General features: G+C 41.1%; 1 non-coding gene across 1 annotated transcript; it reads right to left on the bottom strand.

The window, feature by feature from the left end:
- Positions 1 to 287: 287 nt before the first annotated feature.
- trnaq-uug lies at positions 288 to 359 on the bottom strand. The gene has a single exon. It is a non-coding gene; the product is annotated as a tRNA-Gln (tRNA).
- Between the last annotated feature and the right edge of the window lie 7008 nt (positions 360 to 7367).

Here is a 7367-nt window from a genome sequence, read left to right as displayed (position 1 = left end):
GTACCAAACGAGCTGAACATTTTGAGGTTTCTATGTTTAAAATCGGTTGACGCATGTATGCAGGAGTTGTTCGCGACTGAAACCAAAATAAATGCTGAATAATAAACAAGAAGTGAATGCTGTGTCATCTTTCACACAAATGAAAAACAAAAGTGAGTGTGATAAGATCTAAAACCTAAACGAAAATGACAGACACCATCTGTGAAAAAAAGGAGGAGGCCAGTGTATCGTGCATTTCAAACAATGACTGAAAATGCACAGATCGAGAAGAGGAGAACAAAAGGGTGAGGTCCCACCGAGATTTGAACTCGGATCGCTGGATTCAAAGTCCAGAGTGCTAACCATTACACCATGGGACCACGTGTAGTGCATGCACAACGTCAAGATAGTTAATTCTATACTCTGGTGACGTATGTTAAACTACCGCTCCATTACAACACGTTTTGTTGAATTCAGGATTATGAAGCTTTACCTAACCGTGTTTCGGCAATATTAGTTAGCTAACTAACTAAAGCTGACCCGGATAACGAAACGTAACTCGACACAAGCGGCGTCAGAGAGTGGAACCAGACTCGGCTCGTTTTTAACGCACACATCCACCTACTTGTACAGAAAGCCGACCACCTGCTGGCAGACTGGAGATTTCTGTAGTCAAACACACAAGTCGACGTCACAGCCAGACTCCTACCATCGCAGAAAAGACTCGTAGTGCCTGAACTTTCTCTGACCATCATCCAGTGTGCATCCTTTCCTTCTTCTTCCTGCCAGTGACTAGCCTCTACACCGCCAAAACTCGTGCAGCGCCCCCCTGTGGCAACACACCTAGGCGTCACAGGCAAGCGCCCAGAGAGATGCTGTCTGTGTGGATTCACGTGGCCTCACTCCAACCACTGACCCTGCATGGGTCAAATGTAACTTTTTATAATACCTGTAATAACCCTGTTCATTATTGGGGCAGAGAATAAAACCCACCATGTGAACCCGATTCCTTCAGCCACTCCTTTAAAAGCGCTGTATGCCAGGTCACAGGCGTGGTCATACTACAGGAGTAGTTCACCTGGTCTGCTATAGAGAAATCAGATCCTGACCTCACTGAGGTGTAACAACAACTAGTATCTTAAGTGTATTATTTGCTTAGTAAATCATTTAGAGATTGTTTACTTCACTAACTCTATTGTAGTTCAATTATTTTAGTCTTTTGTGTTTACATCATGCAGTTCATCCAAATCCAGGGCTTGCATGACGAAGAAACAATGCATCATTCTGACCAGAACAGAATTCAGTTGAACTTTTACTCGTTGACAAAATAAGCAAATCTCTTTAACTGGTTGAACATATGGAACCACCTGCAAACCCATGCTCTCTTTGGTGTTTGAACTATTATAAAAACCTTAGACGTCTGAAGTGATACTGTGTTTTGTGAGATTACTTAAACCTCAGTGATGTTGGGTTCACCTATAGAACAACTCTGCTTGAGGAGATTTTGAACTCACTGCCGGAGAGGTCTGTGGAAACAAACACATACTGCACACACAATTATTTTCTACAATCACAAATGTATGGAGCAATCAATTAAGGTTAAAAACATTTTACAAATCAAACCTATATATCTTGCTGCAGCCAATCCCAACCCTTTTGTATGTATTATTCCCTGGGAAATTAGTGCGAATAAAATACAAAAAAAAAGAAGCTTTATCTCGTCATGTTAAAGAAAGTGATCCGCCTCTTTGTCTGGATTGGTGCCAAAATTTGATGTGTTCTCTCTCGGCTCATCCTTCCAACAAGTTTCACTGTTTTGTTGTTGGGGCGTAATTTGGCTAACAAATAAACAAACAAATAAACAAACAAACAAACAAATGGAAACAAGTGAAAATAACCTCCTTGGCGTTGGGAATGATGTTTCCTCCATTTAGTATAAAATCTATTTTTAGAGTTTTAATCATAGGCCACATTACCATTCTTGCAAGTTTGCACAAATATGTAATCGCTTGGGACTGGCTCTACCAGTTGCATTGCATTCATTGGCAGGCACTCAGTGATTCATGGCTGACTTCCTCCTGTGCCATTTGGAAAACTGTAACACACTGCAAGATTTAGCTGTGTGGTGTTGTTAAAGCTTGTGTGCTCCACTTAAGGCATGAGCGGTGTCCCTCATCCTACCAGAAGGGGGAACTAGAGGAACTCTGATGGACCACGCTGGTCCTCATACAGTGAGTCAGGTCTCCACGTTGCAGCTCCCAGCGGAGAGACTTGTAGAGCCAGTGTGGGGTTTTAATATTTCTCTGTGTGTGAATGAAATATCACTGTCAGTCTCACTGCATCATTAAATCTGAGAGCTGGTCCTGTAAGGGTTATCTGGTTTCAATAAGTCTTGTTATGTTTGTGTTGTACAGAGTCTAAAAACAGTAGGAGTCCAGGAACAGCGTCCACCTCCGTCTTGGCTATCGGCTGAGGAATTATAAAAAAGAAAAATAACCACTGGTCTCTAGAGTCAATATTTGAAGACGACAAAGGAATTTCAACAATGCTCCATATTTTCTGCAACATAAAACTGTTTATTTGAGCAACAACTCACCCAGCATTAATAGTATCACTACCATAAGTATTTAAAACAAAATATGTTGTGTTTATTTGTACCATTTAATCTTATAACATACTCTTAACCTACTACATACCAATTTATTTATGCTTTATCTGAGAATAAATTCTTTTATCAAATGACACTTCATTACTTAGACCTTAGGGTTAAACTTAAGTACATTTACAGGAATGCTTAATAACTTTTTTGAGGTACTTCAATTTTACATGGATATTTCATTTTCATGAAGAGAACAGTTCAGTTCAATACTTTAAATTGCTGCAGCTACATATGTTATGTCCCTGTAACATAATTAAAATAAATTAAACAAGCCAACCAATTTTTTAAGTTTTTAATCATTGTTGAAATGGGAAAAAATGAACCAAATGGACAGTTCAGGATAGTAGGAGACAGTAAACAAAGGATATGGGTGAGTGAGGGATATTTGGATGCTGATGGCTTTGAGGACGACACTGTCCTGAACCTGCCGACAGCTGGAAACAATATTTTGTTCATGTTTTTCCAGAGGGTATGAGACTGCAGGGTTTGAGGTTGGGACGAGTGTGTCCTGCATTTTTTTTGTGGGCCTCCCTCGAGTGTCTCCTGTGATAAACATCCCATTTATTGCCTGTTAGAAACTATGCTGTTTGGATCACCTGCTGCACAGCTTTACGGTCCAGGGTGGTGCAGCTCGGACGCCACACGGTGATGCAGCTGCTACTGATAATCTCGATGCAGCACATGTGGATGCTGCTGAGGATCTGTGGAGCCGTGCTGGATTTCTGTGTTAACATTACCCCCTGTCGCTGACCCAGAGGAACTGGAAACTGCTGACAGGCTCCACTTAAGGCATATTGATGAGTTTCAGGGCGCTTCCACCTCGTCACCTGCTTCCCTAAGTCTACAATCATCTCATTCACCTCCTGGCGCCATATTAAAGGGCCTCACCTCCACCTTGTATGCAGTATGCATGTTTTTAAGAACATGTGAAACCAGGTTACATGTTTGCATGATTAAAACTACTATTTATGATTAATATGATATTTTAATATGTTTTCCACAGAAAACTTGTTATTTTTAACAATAACTGGTATATTCAATGTTACATAACAAAACTTGCTGTCATGTGCTTATGTCTGAATTATACAAATAAAGACATACTGATAGATAAATATTCTGCGGATGATGTTTCAGGCTACTGATAAAAGCCAGAAGAATGTTTTCCTTTGTCTTCCATGAAGATTCAATGTCTGTGGTGTATTGTTGTTGTCAAACTGATGACAGTGAGAATGTGCTGGTCCACTGTTAAGTGTGAGCAGGGGGGGCCTGGGTGTCCGCAGTGCTGAGAAAAAGAGTGACAGAAATGCCTGTCTTCACCACCAGCAGTCTGCCTGTCAGCAAGCACAGGATTCAGTTGCACATGTTCAGACATGGTCCCTGAGTGTGATGGATTTAAAATGAACGCCGTAATCAACAGTATTGTGGGGTTAAGAAGATGGCATCCACAGCTGATCAAATTTCTCCATTCAATCTACAGAGAATCTGGTTTGGCCTGGAGGAAGTGAGTCTGTGTAGGTTTTGACCAGCAGCCTGAAGGCTGAGCTCATGATGACAGATGTGAGTGGAACAGACCAGTCGTCCCTTCAGCAGGATATCCTTGGTTTCTTCAGAGCAGCAGGAATGCGTGTTGTATTGCAGTGAAACATTACAAAGTGGAGCAGGCGAGGACTGAGTGTATACATCAGGACATCTGCCCGCTGATCAGAACTCATGCTCTCAGGATATGGTCAGAGATGGGGGGGAGAGGTGCACCTGAGGGCTCTGGTCACTATAGCACTGGACACAGTGAGTGCTACTGGCTGGTTTTCTCTAACATGTGTAACATGTTTGGTTCATCGTGGAGGCACACGGATACATATGATGTCCCTCTGTGGCTCACACTGCCAAGACTGTCCCTCTGTTAATTTACTTCATGTCGTCATATTCAGTGTTACAACACACATCCTACAACAGTATTAAATACAGTATTTCCCACAATACTCACATGTGTAATCTCACTCTTCACAGAACATTGCATCAACAAATGATTTTCCTTAATATTTTAATTTACAAGAATTAATTTAGTTTGATTATTGTGGCCAGTGTTCCACTTTAAATGGATGTCTTTTAAATCTGCATCCACATTACTGCTTGGATGTGCATGTTAATATGTGAGGTTCACCTATCCCTTATTGTCCCTTTGCACTGTAAAATAGACTTAAGACAAATCAGGCTGTCCTTAAGACATGTGTCAGTATGAGATCTGTTATTCAAGTAATTTATATTTATGCACCAGTGCCAAGAATACTTATTTGTGCAGTTTTAGTGGGTCAAATATTTCCACTCTCCTTGTTTCCAAACAGCAAGCCAGCTCAGGTGGGAAGGGCCGGAGCATCTGAGGACACAAAATGGCTGGGCCCGGATACATGTCTGACATGGGTGTTGTGGAGCCAAATAAATCCCTGTTAGCAGAACAGCTTGATCCAGCGCAAGTGCCAGACTTGGAGAGCGCCCAAGCCACAGGACAAGGATCAACTCTCCATGAGCATGCACCTAACACCCACACACTTTACTACCAGTTACTGTACATGAATCAACAGTTAATAAGATTATGACACACGTCTAAGGTGCTTAAGGGCTCGGGATATGCTGATTCTGAGGTTGAGACAGAATTCAAACCGGGACATAAACTTAAAGTTTGTAGCAAACAGAGACATTTGCCCATGCATGCTGGGTTTTTATGGTGTGACCTTAATTGTTGAGCGGTTTGTATTGTTTAGCCACAGCGTGGGTACAAATTGTATAACTGTCTAATGTGGAATGAGCTGGAATATTTAGGGAATGTATGTTGTGCAAAGTTTTGAAGGCACTAGAAAGCAAGGATTGTAAAAGCAGAAGCAGTGTAGAACTTACAGCAGCTCCAGCACTGTAATGACTGCAAGAACATAGCAGGGGTTAAACAACTGAGAATGTGACGGGAGGTTGATTGAAGCTGTGAGAGTATTCGACACAGTAAACTATGGTGTCTTTTTTCTTATTGTAAAAATCTGTATTTGATATTGACTCATTAGAACTTGGATGCATCACTGTTTTGAGCTTTAAATGTCTTAAAGATTATATCAAGACAGAACAAATAGATTAGATTGACCGGAATAGGAAAAGTACAATAGTACAACTGTGAAATGTATTTATAAAAGCAATCCTTTTATATGCCAAAAAAAAGGAAGAAAGATGTGAATAGGCCAGGTAAATGTCAGAAATGACATTTTATGTTATACCACCGGACATTCAAAAATACTTTCCAAGCTCAGATATACTGCGTGTACTCTCTGCAACTCCTGTGATGACTGTTCAGATTCATGCTGGGGATGAATAACATGTGAGAAAGCCCAGATCCTGTTCCACATTTGAACAGAAAAAGGTGACTATAGCTTGATCATCTATTCTGTAATGTTGTGACAGAATTGTGTGTGGCACAATTCAGCCTTTGTGTTTTTGCTAATTGTTATAACCTGTTTTAGGATTGATTATTGCATTGCTGTTTTGAGTTTAAAATGTGTTTTATTTTTAGATAAAATGGGGGAATTCATTTGTAAGAGCAGCTGATACTCAGAATCAAATAAAAAAAAAATCTAATAAAAATACAGAGAATATGTTCACAATATACACCTATCACTATAAACAGAAATATTATTTGTAGGGAAATGTACTTGAGCAAAGTGCAGTGGCAGAGTATGATGGCAGAAGGATGTACAATGTATTAGTGCATTGGCATAAGGACACATTGAAATAGATGTATATATATATATATATATATATATGCATATATAGACTGTATTTGTTCTGTATAAGATCATTTCAAGTAGGCTTGAATATAAGTAGTACAAAAGTAAAACTGTAAAATGTATTTATAAAAGCTATTTAAAAACATGTGAATAGGCCAGGTTAACGTGAGGAATCAATGTGTATTGCTAGAACACCAGTTATGTTATACTACAACAAATTCTAAAGACTCTGCAGAGCATGTTTTCTCTGTACAATGTGCTCAGTTGTACCTCATGTTTTCAGCCTGCAGCAGGCCTGGATAACTATTAGTTGGAAGAGGATACATGGGACCGGATGGGGCCCTGCTCTCTTTCCCCTCTCCCCTTCATATCTGTAGCCTTTACTGTGTTTACATTATAGACACACCCCTGACCTTCACCCCCCTTCTCTCCCCCCGCCGGCCCCAGCACAACTCACATCACCATTTCCAGCACATGGCAGATCTCCTATAAGAGCACATGTATAACCGGAAGCAGCAATTGAATAAATGAGTGGATGCAAAATAAATATTTTCATCCATGAGGAAGGTGCGTCGTGTCAGCATTATGCTGTAGTGGTGGAACTGTTTAATCGCCTATTTATAGCTCCCACACACGCCATGTCTCCTCATGCATTGCAAATGTATGGCAACATCGCCATGCAGCGGCATCGCCTCCCAGCCTACCACTGTACTGCAGAGCGGACACACCCCTCCGATACACCCGCCTCACTGCACACATCAGCGGAGCGTCAAAGGAATAATGGAGGCAAATGCATTGAATTAACAATCTAGGCCACCGCTCAGCTCCCACTGCTGCTGCAGCTGCGCACCATCGATGGTGTTGTGGTTTATTCGTGTTTTTTAAAATTCTGCTCCCAGTGTCTGCGGAACAAAGACGCTCTGGTGCGTGAGAGAACAGCGGGTCACTGGCACGGTCTCCCCCGC

This window comes from Hippoglossus stenolepis, chromosome 3 (assembly GCF_022539355.2).
Source record: "Hippoglossus stenolepis isolate QCI-W04-F060 chromosome 3, HSTE1.2, whole genome shotgun sequence".
Taxonomy (NCBI): domain Eukaryota; kingdom Metazoa; phylum Chordata; class Actinopteri; order Pleuronectiformes; family Pleuronectidae; genus Hippoglossus; species Hippoglossus stenolepis.
This window is presented reverse-complemented; position numbering and strand designations above follow the sequence as displayed.